The 14,998-nt window shown below is 35.2% G+C and overlaps 1 protein-coding gene across 3 annotated transcripts in view; it reads left to right on the plus strand.

Annotated features, from left to right (window-relative positions):
- The window catches only part of SESTD1 (SEC14 and spectrin domain containing 1), a 121,964-nt gene that overhangs the window by 13,373 nt on the left and 93,593 nt on the right, over positions 1 to 14,998 (plus strand). The window contains exon 2 of one of the 3 annotated variants that reach the window (XM_020991068.2): positions 6,074 to 6,142. The exons of the other annotated variants lie outside the window; for them this stretch is intronic. The gene's annotated coding sequence lies outside the window, so the exon portion shown is untranslated. The remainder of the gene's footprint in view (positions 1 to 6,073; positions 6,143 to 14,998) is intronic. 3 annotated transcript variants of the gene reach the window in all.

Genomic DNA, 14,998 nt, shown 5'->3' on the forward strand with positions numbered 1-14,998 from the left:
TTAAAAACATTACAGATTGTAATACAATTTTAGTTTGTTCTTAAGTAAAACAGGTTTTTATTCTACTTTGTTTTTCACAAATGTTCTAGCTAGCTTATGCATATTGTGATATATGATGATCAGTGATTTGCAAATAAATCACAGTAAAATATTGTTATTCCAGATACTTAAGAGTGTGTTTTCCATTTTTATTTAGGTATATTTCATTCATAGAATCACAGATCTTTAGAATTACAAGAGAGCTTAGATGTAGAGCCAGTTCAAGGCATTGAGCCTTTAACACATTTGATTAGACCTATCACACAATAAATATCTTTGTGCTATAGTGAGTTGAATTTTCTGATGGTGAAAATATGTATATTTAGCAAAAGTAATATTAAACTCTTCCTTGTTGCAGTTTGCTTATCTTAATTTCTGACTCTACTTCCTTGTTATTTTTCTTGCCCCTAACCTAACTACAAAGGCTTTTTTTTTTGTAAGCCTAAGTCATTCTATGTTTCAGTCTCCTGTCACTAGTAATGTAGTTGTTTGTTCAACTGTTTCAGTCCCGTCTGACTTTTCATGGCCCCAATTTGGGGTTTTCTTGGCAAAAGATACTAGAGTGGTTTGCTCCTTCCTTCTCCAGCTCATTTTATAGGTGAGGAAACTGAGGCAAACAGGGTTAAGTGACTTCCCCAGGGTCACACAACTAGTGTCTGAGGTCAGATTTGAACTCAGGTCTTCCTGACCACAGGCCTGGTGTTCTATCCGTTGTGCCATATAGCTGCCCTTTATTTACCTAGACTGGGTATCATCCTGGGCTCCTTACTCTCACTCTTCCCACATATCCAGTGTCTTGATGAGTCCCTTCATTTCTACCTTTGCTATATCTCTAGTATAATGTCCCCTTCTGTCCACTGATACAGTAACCATCCTGATGCATGTCCTTATCACCTCATGTCTGGACTATTGCTATAGGTTTTTCACTGATTTCCCCACTTCAAAGCTGTCAAAGTAATTTTCCAAAAGGGCAGATCTTTCTATGTCTTTGTTCTACTAAGTAAACTCTTGTGTGTCCCTATTGTCTCCAGGATCAAATATTAAAAAAAAAAATCCTCTCTGGCTTTTAAAGCACTTTACCCCTTTAGTCTTATTATACTTTACTCCCTTCCGTGTTCTCCATGATCCAGTGATACTGGCCTTTTTACTGTTCTTCACTTATCAGTCAATTAATAAATATTCATTAAATGCTTAGTACTAGGCACAGTACAAAAAAGCAAAATAGTTCCTGCTTTCAAGGAGCTTACAATCTAATGGGAAAGACAACATGAAAACATATACAAATCAAGCTGTTAAAGGATAAAGAAGAAGTAATTCACAGGCGGAATTAAGGGGGTTGGGGAAAGCTTCCTGTGGAAGGTGAGATTTTAGCTGAGACTTAAAGGGAGCCAGGGAGGTGAGTGGTCATAACAGAGGAGGGGAGAGTATTCCAGGCAGGGCAAGGCAGCCAGAGAGAAGTCAGGGAGCCAAGAGGTGGAGGGTGTTGTTTTATGAAACAACCAGCAGGCCAGTGTCACTGGATCAAAGAGTATATATGACATTCCGTCTCCCAGCTCCATGCCTTTTCTCTGGCTATCTCCCAAAGCTAGAATGCTCTTCATCCTTACTTCTGCCTCTTGGTTTCTCTGACTTCTTTACAGACTCAGCTCAAATCCCACCTTCAGTAAGAGGTCTTTCCCTTTGAGAATACCTCTCATTTGCACTTTGTATATCTTATATGTACATAGTTGTTTGCATGTTGTCTCTACCATAAGCCTGTGAGCACCTTGAGGGCAGGGACCATGGTTCTTTTGGCCTTTTTTTTTTAATCCCAGTGCTTAGTATAGTAATTAGTACATAATAAACTTTTAATAGATGCTTATTGACTGCCTGTCTAGGTAAAATGGACAAATTACTCAAGTTCCAGAGTAAAATCTTATTCTTTCATTCCTGTCTAAAATCATCAGTATTCCATGGGAAAAGAAATCTTTATTTTGAAAATAAACTTGAGATTGGAATACTGATAGTTTACCATTTATGTATGTAGTCCTTTGCATTTATAACTTCATTTTACTCTCACAACAACCATCTGAAAAGGTAGGCAGTTCAAGCATTTTAACTCCTGTTTTACTGATGGAAGACTGAAGCTGGTGTCAGAAATGACTTTAGTGGATAATTTTCATATATCTTCTATAACGGATGAATTTTACTTCATCAAACCATCATTATCAAACAGTTATTTTTAAGTTCTTGTTATGTGCACAGACTTTTACTCAGTAATGGAATATGGAATATTTCACAGAATGTTTTTATATTAAGTGATTAAAGATATGTGCTTTATAGTTTATTTGACATGATTATTTAATCAATTTTTTATTAGAGCTAATGACTGTAACCGAGTTAAAATTAGTGGTAATTTGAGTTGTAGGATAGTGTGAAAAACAAATGAACAGAAGTGATTTATTTCAATTACCTTTAAAGTAGTGTTTTAGGAGACTTGTTTGAGCTTCTCTGAACTTTGTCCCTTTAAAGTTTGTGTGGAGAGAGGGTTCATATTTGCATGTCATGTGCCAGCACGTTCTGTAAATGATTAATTGATTTTATTATGTAATGAAATATATTGTAAAAAGGATGGCCTGACTTTCTGAAAATGTAATAGAATTTTTTTCTTACCTTAACATTTATTAAATTTAATATTGTTTTTTCAGACATTTATTTTAATTATGCTACCTGAAGAAAAATCTTCACAAATCTTAAAGTACTATACAAATGAATTATTATTGTTATTAATAATAGTGTCTTATCTTTTTTTTTAATAGTTCAGAGAATTCCATTGCCCAACAAGGTACATTTTAGATTATAGGAGATTGTATTGGGTATACAGTCCTGGTCTGACTTTATTAATATTTTTTCTTCTGCCCAGAACACTGTAGCTAATGACCTATAGGAAATCAAGTTTCTCAGCTAGTCCAAGACATAAAATTCACTACTAGTGTGTAGGTATCAGACTTTGGTAGTATGGTACTCTTGAGGGTCATATGACAGAAGTGAGATAGATATCTGACACCTAAAACTAGAAGTATTTCTAATTTCAGAGCCTTATTAGTACTTCTAATTTCTATAAATAGAGGTGGTTAGGGCAACAAGCGAAGGACAAGGAAGAGAGAGGAAAACATGGAGAGAAAAGGTCAGATAATAGAGAAGGTAGTGAAAAAAGAAGAGCAAGGACAAAAATCCAATTAGCTTCTGTGACTGTTTAAGTCCTTCCCCTGAGGAAGGAAGAAGAAATTAACTGCTCTAATTTAACATTTGTTTTAGGGACATAAGGAAGACTGCCCATTTATGGTGTTATTTTCATATAAAATAGCCTTTTTACATTACTGATTATTTCTTGATGAGTTGATAATTTGTGACACTTCTAAAATATTACTGGAAATTTTAGTTTTAGTAAGTTAGGTAATAAAGTAAGCAACATTTCTCTCCTTTATACCAGTTTCTTTAGGAAACTCAAATAGTTGCATAGTTTTAGGAAATGATGGTAAAATAGGTATATGTTTTATGTAAGTAACTACAAATTATTTAAATACCTAACCTAATGATAGTAAACCATGCATTTCTGTTTTTGTAAACATGACACAGTTGTTATGAGCAAGGTTCTTTATGTAATCAATATTTCATAGGACATGTTAGGACTTTGTATTCTTCCCCCTACCCTATTTTAATGTGAACTCCTTTTGCCTTTCTTTTTACCTCCAGCCTTTAGCCCTTGGCACTTTAAGTAAGCAACAAACCCTTGGTCCTTGTGAGGATCCATTGAGATAAATAGGTAAAGAAAGCACTTTGCAAATTTTAAAGTGCTGTGTAGATAGTAACTTTTTTTCCTTCTTGTTATTGTTAGTATTGTTGTTACTTCCCAGTTCTCTTCTGGGTTGTTTCTTACATTTTGATGAGTTTTTCTTCCTTCGTAATAAGCCCACGCTTAGAGAGATTCCTTAAGTTCTTTCCCAAGCTTCTTAAATAGGGAGGATAACTTGTATTTAATCAATAGGCATGCCTGTAAAACAATCCTTTAGGTCGTTGGAAGGATTTCCTTGGTTTCCATACTTCCTGCTATTGATAGATTTAAGCTTCTCAAGTTGTTCTTTATAGTTTCTCCAGAAAACTGACATTGTTAACTCCTATAGCAATTTTTAAAAAATTATTATTTCTTTTACCTATTTACTGCTTCTTAGCTTGGGAAGGTTTTTAAATTGGCTACAATTTAAGTTAAGTTGACCACACCATTTTACACTCTACCAATACAAAGGTGAATGTCTATAATATTGGAAAATTACTTACTGTTTATAGCCTCTTCTTTTTCTGTCCTGTCTTGTCTGTTTATCTGTATTCCTTATTTTAATTGTTATTTCTTCTACTTCCTACCTGTTATATATGGTACTGGTCTAATTATGAACTGCTTTTTTTTCCCCCACTATGCGTCTGACTTGTAGAAAATCTAAGTGTGGCCTTTAACTGCATTCTCAATACTACTATTACTAATGGTAATGATAAGAGTTTTTTATTTAGAATTCTAGCACTTTTGCATACATTATCCAGTTCTAGATCTTAGATCTTGTTATTAATTTGAGCCTCTAATCCTATAATAACTATTATTCCCTTTTAAAAATGAGGAAAGTGCAGCTTAGAGAGGGTAAGTGACTAGGCCATTGTCATAAAGCTAGTAAGTATCTATCAACAAAGTTTTTATTCAATACTTTCTGTATTCCAGGCACTGTTCTTCATGCTGGGGGGATACAAAGAAGGCAGGCAGTCCTTGTCCTTGATGGATTATATATTGTAATTCAGGGAACAAAATAAACAAGTATATACAAAAATATACAAACTTGGCAGGCTAAAATCTATCATTGGGCACTGGCACTGGGTGGTTATAACTTATTCAGAAGAGCAAGAATAGGTAAAAGGAGGATAGTGGCATTGCATATTAAGCAGGTATGTATGCATGTAAATTATCTTGTAAATTGTAAAGCGATATCTAAATGTTAAGTATTATGTGAGGATATCCAGGAATCAGAGATGGGGCATATAGAGTATTTCAGCAAAGGTTGATGGTGGAAGAAACATGTAATTTGTCATTGAAGTATATTACAGATTAACTCAACATAAAGATGAAATAGATGAATTTGGGAAATATTATTAGATTATAAGCTTTTTGAGGGCAAGTACTGTCTTTTGGCCCATTTTGTGTCTTCAACTCTTAGCATAGTGCCTGGCACATAGTAGGTACCTAATAAATGTTTATGTACTGCCTGAGATCACAGGTCTGGCACAGAGGTGTTATATAGTGGTGAGGAGGGACTTCAGTTAGTCAGGGACCTACTGGAAACTTCTTTTTGCTGAAAGCAGAGCAGTTACTAACTTCTTCACTTGTCTTCATCCTAATTTCATACTTAAAAAGTAGAGGAAACCAGCAAGGGGAAATTCTTTTGGAAATGATGGGAACTAATGGCTAAACAAGTTGTGGTATATGATTGTGATGGAATGCTGTTGTGCTATAAGAAATGACATGTAGGATGGTTTCAGAAAAACCTGGGAAGATTTATATGAATTCAGCTAAGTGGTGCAGTGGGTAGAGTGCTGGGCCTGGAGTCAGGAAGACTCATTTTCGTGAGTTCAAATCTGGCCTCAGACTCTTAATAGCTATGTGACCCTGGACAAGTCACTTAACCCTGTTTGCCTCAATTTCCTCATCTATAAAATGAGTTGGAGAAGGAAATGGCAAGCCACTCTAGTATCTTTGTTAAGAAATTACCAAATGGAGTCATGAAGAGTTGGACATAATTGAAAATGACTGAACAGCAATAACCTTAGATAGGCATCTGGTCCAACTCCCTTATATTACAGATACAGAAACTGAAACTGAGACATGTCAAGAGGTTTATCCAAGCTCACACTGATACATCTAGGTGATAGCTAGAACTTGAAGGGGTGGGTGGTGGCAAAGTGTAGTTGTGGAACTGTTGTTCAATTCTGAATTTGCTTCTGTTTTCTCTTTTAGGGAGGATAGCCTTTACACTGGAAATGTCAGAACAAAAATTCCTAGCAAGGAGTTGATAACCCAGGATAGGTAAGGGACAGCCACAGGGATAAAGCCTGTGATTTCATTGATATAAGGAACTCCTGGATGAGGAAACTCACATTATTAAAGCAAGTTGGAACCTTCTGTGCAACATATAGAGCTGCCTGAGAAGTTAAGTGACTTCCCCAGAGTCACGCAGTCAGTATGAGTCATAGGTGGGGCTTGAACCCAAGTCTTCCTGGTTCTGAGGACATTCCCACTATTCCAGTGCTGATTAATTATTAAGAAGATAGCAAAAGTGTATCTAGGTGCCCTTGATAAATTCAAACTAACCAATTCAAGTTATGATGTATTATATCTTTGAGTCTTAAAAGAAATGGCAGATATAATTGCTGAGCCACTGACAGTAATATTTGAAAGATCATGAAAAATAGGAGCTGTCCAATATTGGAGACCTGCAGAATGTCTGGATTTTCAAAAAAGGGTAGAGAACAAAGGCTGAAAGTTATATATGCCAATGAGCTTGTCTTTAGCTTCTGGGATAAATCTAGAATTGATCCTTATAGCAATAGTTTTTATCAATGACTTGCATTTTTATCAATGACTTAATAAAGGCATAGATGCCCCCCTCATCACATTTGCAACTGACATGAAACTAGGAAGAATAGCTAACACACTAGATGACAGAGTTAGAGTCTGAAAGACTAAAGCATTGTTTGAATCAGATTAGCTTTACAAAAATAAAATGGAGGAGGATTGTTTAGACAGACAGTACTTGTTCTGAAAGACATAGTGTTTTGTTTTGTTTTGTTTTGTTGTTTGGTTTTTTTTTTTGGTAGACTATGAGCTCAAAAAAATCTAATGCAGTCTTGAACTGCCTTAAGAGGCATAGCTTCCAGGAATAGGGAACTGATAGTTTTGTTGTATTGTGCCATCATCAGAACTCATCTGCTAGAAGAGTGTATTTGGTTCTCTTCACCATGGTTTAAGAAGATAATTGATAAATTGAAGGTAACCACAATAATGAAGGCTAGATTTGATTCTGTGTCGTAGGAGAATCATATTTTGCTTAGAGAAGACATGATGGCTGTCTTCAAGTATTTTAAGGGCTCTCGTGGGGAGGAGGGATCATAATTGTTCTCCTTCACCACAGAGTAGAACCAGAATCAGTGGGTGTTGCAGAGAGACAAATTTAGACAAATTTTCTTGAATTCAGGGGAAAAAACCAAAATGAACAAAAACTTCCTACAAATTAGAGTTTCCTATGAGGAACTGGCTGCCTCTAGAGGTGGAGAGTTCCCTCTTTTTGGAGGTATTCAAGCAGAGGCTGGATGAGCACTTAGAGAGCATGTTATAGTGTGGATTCCTTTTGGATATGGGTTGGGCTAGGTGACCACTGAGGTTCCTTCTAGCTCTAACATCCCGTGAGTCTGTATTTTACATAGCTCTTTATAGTATCCTAGGGGAGTAATCTAAGCATAATCACCACCATTTTATAAGTGAGGAAACTGAGGCTCAGAGAGAAAAAGTTACTTGCCCAAGGTTACACAGCTAAGTAAATGGCAAAGCTAGTTCTCTTGTTTAGGGTCACAAAGCCAGGTTAGTAGCATAGCCAGAACTCAGCTGTGAGTCTTGACTCCAATTAAGTGCTCTTTACACTACACCTGATTTCTGTTCATAATTTCTTTCCCTTTGGTTTTGGAGCATAACATCAATATTTTAATGCATGGAGAGTATTTACTTTTACTTTCCTTGGAGAAAAGTTTTTTTTCCCAATAAAGCCATACCAACCTCAAAAAAATGCACATTTCTTAGAGTCAGATATATATAGTTATATATGTGTGAAAACTTAGAGGTACCTTAAATAAAGATGAAATTTGTTTTCATTTTTCTTTGATAGTTCAAAACTTTGATCTTTTTATTTGTTTATTTTACAGAAGTATTACTTACCTTAACTGACACCATTGAAACAGAGAAAACAGTTTCTTGGGGTTTTGTTTTTCTTTTGCATATATCCTGACTTGGTTAAACCCAAGTAGTTTTGGCGCTAAAGTTGCTGTAGTGAAATTCACTGTACTTTTATGGATAGCCAGGGGATTTAAAGAGACATTTTTGCTTGAAAGCATTGAAAGGATCTTAGAGGTTGTCCAGTCAAATTTCCTAACACATATAAAAGATTTGTGTTATTGTCTCCCTTCATTAATTAACAAGGACAACTATTTCTTTTTATGGCAACTCAGTGCAGTTTTTCCTTAAAGAATAGAATGGATGGAAAGTGAAGAGAGGCAGATTTAGATGAAAACTTTTTTTGTCATTCACGTAAGTGCTATCCTTTGTAGTAAATTACCAAAAATATGTAGAATATTAAGAATTGGAAGGGCAGTCTTCTGTGTTTAAGGAGAAAAAACAGCAATTTGCTCATCTGTGTTATTCTCTGGGGGCTTTGAACCAAGTATCTCTGAATTGGCCTTGAAAAAGAACTGATATTGAAGGGAGATATGCCTTCTTGTTTATACTGAAACAGGGATTATTCTTATTTTTTCATTTATTTATTTATTTTTGATGAGTCAGTTGGGTTTAAGTGATTTGCCCAGAGTCACTAGAGCTAGTAAGTGTTATGTGTCTGAGGCTGGATTTGAACTCAAGTCCTCCTGAATCTAGGGCCAGTGCTCTATCCATTGCTGCCACCTAGCTGCCTTCAGACATTATTTTAAAGACATTATTTTAAACAGGTGTAGAGCCCTGTGTCTTTGCCTCCATACGTGTGAGTCAAAACCACCTATCATTTTTAAAAGTGAAATAAGTTGCCTGAGGAGGTGATTCACCTTTTTTGGACTATTTCAATTAGATGCTACTTCTTAGCTATAACATAGCAAAGAGTTTCTGTTCAGGTAAACAGGTTGGACCAGAAGTTTTTTGAGATACCTTCAACTTTAAGGTTCAGTGATTCAGTGATTCTGTAGTAGAATATTTAAAATTTATTGTGAAGCTACATTAAATATGACACAAATTTGTTGTCGTTTGTTGTTATCATTTATCACCATGCTAGTTCAACTCTCCTCACTTCAAATTCAGATAATATCTCATTTCTTTGTCCTGCCTCACATTTCTCTCCTCTCCAGTATACATCCTCCAAATAACTGTCAGTGATTTTCCTAAAGTACAAATCTGACCATGTAATTTACCTGTTCAGTAAACTCCAGTGGATCCTTTTGATCTCTGAAATCAAATATGTACTCCTCTGTCTAGTAAAGCTTTTCATAAACTGACCCGTTTCTGCCTTTCTAGACTTTTTACGCAGAATTCCTCTTCCAGCATTCTATAGTCCAGCTGTTGCTTATATACACTTTATCTCCTGTTTTCTGTGCCTTTGCATTGGTTGTTCCCTATGCCTTTAATATTCTTCTTTCCCTCCTCTGTCTCTTGGAATCACTGGTTTCCTTCAAGACTCAGCTCATGTCACCTTCCATAGGAGTCTTTTGCTGATCACCCTATCAACTACTGCCTCTCCATCCAAAGTTACCTTTTAGTTTGCTTTGTATATGTGTTGTATTTTGTCTCCACCAATAAAATGTGAGCTTCTTGAAGATAGGACTATTTGGGTTTTGTTATTGTATATTTAGTAGTGGCCTGGCACATTATAGGCACTTAATAAATCCTTATAGATTGATTCTTTTAGATTCCGAAAAACTTTGGCCCAAAGCAGTTAATTCAAGGCTACATAGCAGTTTGGTGGTAAGTCTAGAACTAGATAGAACCCATGTTTCTTAACTCCTAAATCTGTGTGCTTTCCTTTATATGATAATGATAATAGGTTTTTTTTAAATTAATTTATTTTTAGTTTTCAACATTCACTTCTGCAAGCTTTTGAGTTTTAAATTTTCTCCTCCTTCCTCCCCAAGACAGCATACAATCTGATATAGGCTCTACATATACATTCCTATTAAACATATTTTCACATTATTTATGACATAAAGAAGAATTAGAACCAATAGGTGGAACCACAAGAAAAAAAGAAACAAAACAAAACAGAAGAAAAAAAAGAGCAAATAGTATGCTTTGATCTGCATTCAAATCCCATGGTTCTTTCTCTAAATATGGATGGTATTTTCTGTCATGAGACTTTTGGAGATGTCTTAGATCATTGCATTGCTGAGAAGAGCTAAGTCTATCAAAGTTAGTCATTGCACAACGGGCTGTTACTGGGTACAACATTCTTCTAGTTCTGCTCACTTCACTCATTATCAGTCCATACAAGTCTTTCCAGGTTTTTCTGAAGTCTGCTTTCTCAATTTCTTATACCACAATAATATTCCATTACGTCCATGTACCACAACTTGTTTAGCCATTCCCCAGTTGATGGACATCCCCTCAATTTCCAATTCTTTGCCACCACAGAAAGAGCTGTTATAAACATTTTTGTACCTGTGGGTCCTTTTCCCATTTTTATGATCTCTTTGGGATACAGCCCTAGAAGTGCTATTTCTGGGTCAAAGTGTATGCATATTTTTATAGCCCTTTGGGCATAGTTCCAAATTGTTCTCCAAAATCCACCAACAATGGATTAATGTTCCAATTTTCCCACATCTTCTCCAACATTAATTTTTTCCTGTTTTGTCATGTTAGCTGATCTGATAGATGTGATGTAGTACGTCAGAGTTGTTTTGATTTGCATATCTCTAATCAGTAGTGATTTAGCACATTGTTTCATATGACTATAGGTAGCTTTAATTTTTTACTCTGAAAATTGCCTATTCATATCCTTTGACCATTTATTGATTGGGAAATAACTTGTATTCTTATAAATTTGACTTAGTTTTCTATGTATTTTAGAAGTGAGGTCCTTATCAGAGACACTGGTTGTAAAAATTCTTTCCCAGTTTTCTGCTACCCTGCTAATCTTGGTTGCATTGGCTTTGTTTGTGCAAAAACTTTTCAATTTAATGTAATCAAAATTATCCGTTTTGCATTTCATAATATTCTCTATCTCGTTTGGTCATAAATTCTTCTGTTCTCCATAAATCTGACAGGTAAACTATTCCTTGCTCTTCTAGTGTGCTTATAGTATCAGCCTTTATATCTAAATCATGAATCCATTTTGACTTTATTTTGATATATGGTATGAGATTTTGATCTATGCCTAGTTTCTGCCATACTCTTTTCCAGTTTTCCCAGTGGTTTTTGTCAAATAGTGAGTTCTTATCCCAGAAGGGGTCTTTGGGTTTATAAAACAGTAGATTACTATAATCATTGACTACTGTGTCTTGTGTACCTCACCTATTCCACTGATCCACCACTCTATTTCTTAGGCAGTACCAAGTGGTTTTGATGATTGCTGCTTTATAATACAATTTAAGATCTGGAATTGCTAGGCCACCTTCTTTTGCATTTCTTTTCATTAATTCCCTTGATATTCTGGACCTTTTGTTCTTCCAAATGAATCTTATTATTATTTTTTCTAGCTCTATAAAATAATTTTTTGGCAGTTTGATTGGTATGGCACTGAATTGTCGTTGTTATTATATTAGCTCGGCCTACCCATGAGCAACTGATGTTTTTTCAGTTATTTAGATCTGACTTGATTTGTGTGAAAAGTGTTTTGTAATTGTGTTCATATAGTTCCTGGGTTTGTTTTATCAGGTGGACTCCTAAATATTTTATAATGTCTACAATAACTTTAAATGAAATTTTTCTTTCTATCTCTTGCTGTTGGGCTTTGTTGGTAATACATAGAAATGTCAGTGATTTGTGTGGGTTTATTTTATATCCTGCAACTTTGCTGAAGTTGTTTATTATTTCAGGTAATTTTTTACTTGATTCTCTAGGATTCTCTAAGCATATCATCATATCATCTGTAAAGAGTGATAGCTTTCTTTCTTCTTTGCCTATTCTAATACCTTCAATTTCTTTTTCTTCTCTTATTGCTAAAGCTAATGTTTCCAGTATGATATTGAATAACAGTGGTGATAATGGACATCCTTGTTTCACCCCTGATCTTATTGGAAATGCTTCTAGCTTATCCCCATTATATATGATGCTTACTGAAGGTTTTAGGTAGATGCTGCCTAACATTTTAAGGAAGACTCCATTTGTTCCTATGCTCGCTAGTGTTTTTAATAGGAATGGGTATATGATAATAGTTTTAGAAGATTAAAAACTGCTTATAAAAGCTCAGTAATATTTGTGCTTGGAATAGCTACAACTAGATGACAAAAGAAATCTGTGACATCAAGTGAGAGGTTTGACTTTGTTATGAACTGGTAGAAATTTGATGTGTTTTTGCCTTTCCTGAACATTAAAACCATATTATTATTTTTATAATAAACTCTTGTCTATTGCTATTGCTGCTTATTATTCCTACCCATCTCTGAAGCTTGGAGTGGGAGCAGCATCCTTGATTAGATTTATATTACTGATTTTGGACTGAGTGGGAAGAGCAGTAATTGAATGCTGAATACAGTAGCATACATAACTTATTCTGTAGACTCACACTGAGAATGTTAAAACTGAAAGAGACCATAGAGGGATGATTCACTCTCTTTGTAACTACATATTTTTTGTAACTTGCTCTCATGTGAAAAATATACTGTCATGGAGTTAATTGACAGCTTGGGTACAATCTTGATGTAAATTTTTGAAAAAGTTAGAACAAAGGAAAACAAGGGAATGTGTAAATGGTTAGGTAAGAAATTTGAGAAGCAAATAAGTGGAAAAAATGTGGACTTGAATATATTGCTTTGGACCTTTCAGTAATGCTGTTCCTTACAGAGAAAACCATGAGTCTTGGCTCTTACTTTACAAGAAATTAATTTACTTAAGTTAATATACTGAAAAGGCTTTTGTTAAAGGCAGTTTGAACTACAACATTGAACCATGTGATAAGAACTCGAAGGGAGATTTCATTTACTGGTCAATGGAAGATTTAGTTGTTTCAAAAAATTAGTCTCAACTATGAAAAACAAAAGAAAGAACTACTATTTTAAATGCTTTGATTTATTAAAATGGTACATTTTACTTTTAGAGTAATTTAACATTTATTATATCATTTTGATTTTATAATTATTTTGTGAGTAATGTAGAGCAGAAATTATTCTTCTTAATTCTCCAGATTCAGTACCAGATCGCTGGTTTCCTAACTTAGCTCAGCAGCACTGCATTAAGAACACTGGGGAATACTAGGGAGTTTGAAAGCATAGTTATCCTTAACCCCCACCTTGACGAACTTATCATACTTATTGTTGGTGGAAATAAAATACAGGCTGTTCCAAAAATCTGAATGCAGTTTTAAGTTATTAAAATCACTAAAGCTTAAAGCTGTGCTAGGACTTTTAGGGCATTATGTATGTGAATGAACTGTAGGGTGCTTTCAGAGTAATACAAATAAGTTCAGTAATACAAACAACATTTGCTTAACTAGCCCCTTGTGTAGATCTTTAGAGACCAGTTTCATTGTTCACTTTTTCAGAGTGTGGTTCTCTGTAACCACTATCCGATTATAAAGCATCATCATATTGGTGAACTGACCACAGAAGAAGGGTCACAAAGACATAAAGTGGTACAGTGGAAAGAACCCTGGATTTGGAGTCACAGGACCTGCATTTGGCTCCTGGTTCTAGCACTTGCTAACTGTGTTGTCAGTGCCAGAAAAGGAAGTAGGGTTGGCAGCAGACCCTGACACACATAGATGTTGCAGATGACCTCAGAAGTCAGATATTTTCTTCATAGTCTATTCCATGATTTAATATCTGAGTTAGCTTTTTCTTAATTTTTGCATGCAACTCAAAGATTTACCTTGATTTATCCTTTGTCATCTTGTTTTCCGCAGGGAAGAACCCTGGGCTTACACTTAGACTCTCAGTGCTTTTCTAAGATTCTTTATCTTCTATGCTTGTTCTGTGGCCAGCTCCATAACTGAGGGATAATGATGATGGTAGCTTGCATTTACATAATGCTTTATAATTTACAAAGCTCTTCATAAACTATATCCTTTGATCCTCATGGTAGTTGAGTGTGGTAGGTATCCTAATTTTACAAAAGAGAAAACCAAGGCTAAGCGAGGTTGTTGCAGAGCTGGAATTGGAATTCAGGTCCAATACTTTTTCTACATGTATAATCATGGGCAGATTATGAGAGGATAGTAACAGCTCACATTTATGCAGCATTTTAGGGATTATAGGATCCTGTGAGGTAGGTGCTATTATTACCTCCCTCTTACAAATAAGGAAACTGAGGCTTAGAAAAATGAAACAACTTGCCAGGAGTAACATAGCCTACAGGAGGTTTTCCTGAGTGTAATCCAGTGTTCTTCCTGCCATAGCATGATGCCTGTTAATTATTAGAACTACATTGGAACAGAAGGAAATTAGTAGATCCTTTATTCCAGCTCCCTCATTTTATAAATGAGGAGCTTGAGAGCGAGAGAATTATTAGGTCACTTTACCAAGATTACACAAATGGTAAATTGAACCCAAATTCCAATTCAGGCTTTCCTTGAAACAGAGTTCTTTTAACTACATCCTGCTGCCTCCTCAATTTATTAGTTACCTCTTATTTTGAATGGGAATAACAATATTTAGAACACCTACCTCACAGAGTTAGGAGGATTGCAGGAAGTAATGTATGTAAAGTACTTTGTTCATTATAAAGGGTTAGGGATACAGACTGTGAACTTGTGATTTTATTGGCAAAGGGAACTCCCAGGTGAGGAAATTGTGCTTATGATGCAGGCCTCCACCTTCTCCACAATTTCTAGTCTTAGAGTGTAAGCTCTTTGAGGGCATAAAGTTGTTATTTTTTAATCTGTATACCCAGCATCAAACATAATATCTTGCTTTGTATGTAAATATATGTGTATATATAAATTATATCATATATGTATACATAATATGTTTATTGTATGTTTAC

This window comes from Phascolarctos cinereus, unplaced genomic scaffold (assembly GCF_003287225.1).
Source record: "Phascolarctos cinereus isolate Bilbo 61053 unplaced genomic scaffold, phaCin_HiC Scaffold_726;HRSCAF=1367, whole genome shotgun sequence".
Lineage (NCBI taxonomy): Eukaryota > Metazoa > Chordata > Mammalia > Diprotodontia > Phascolarctidae > Phascolarctos > Phascolarctos cinereus.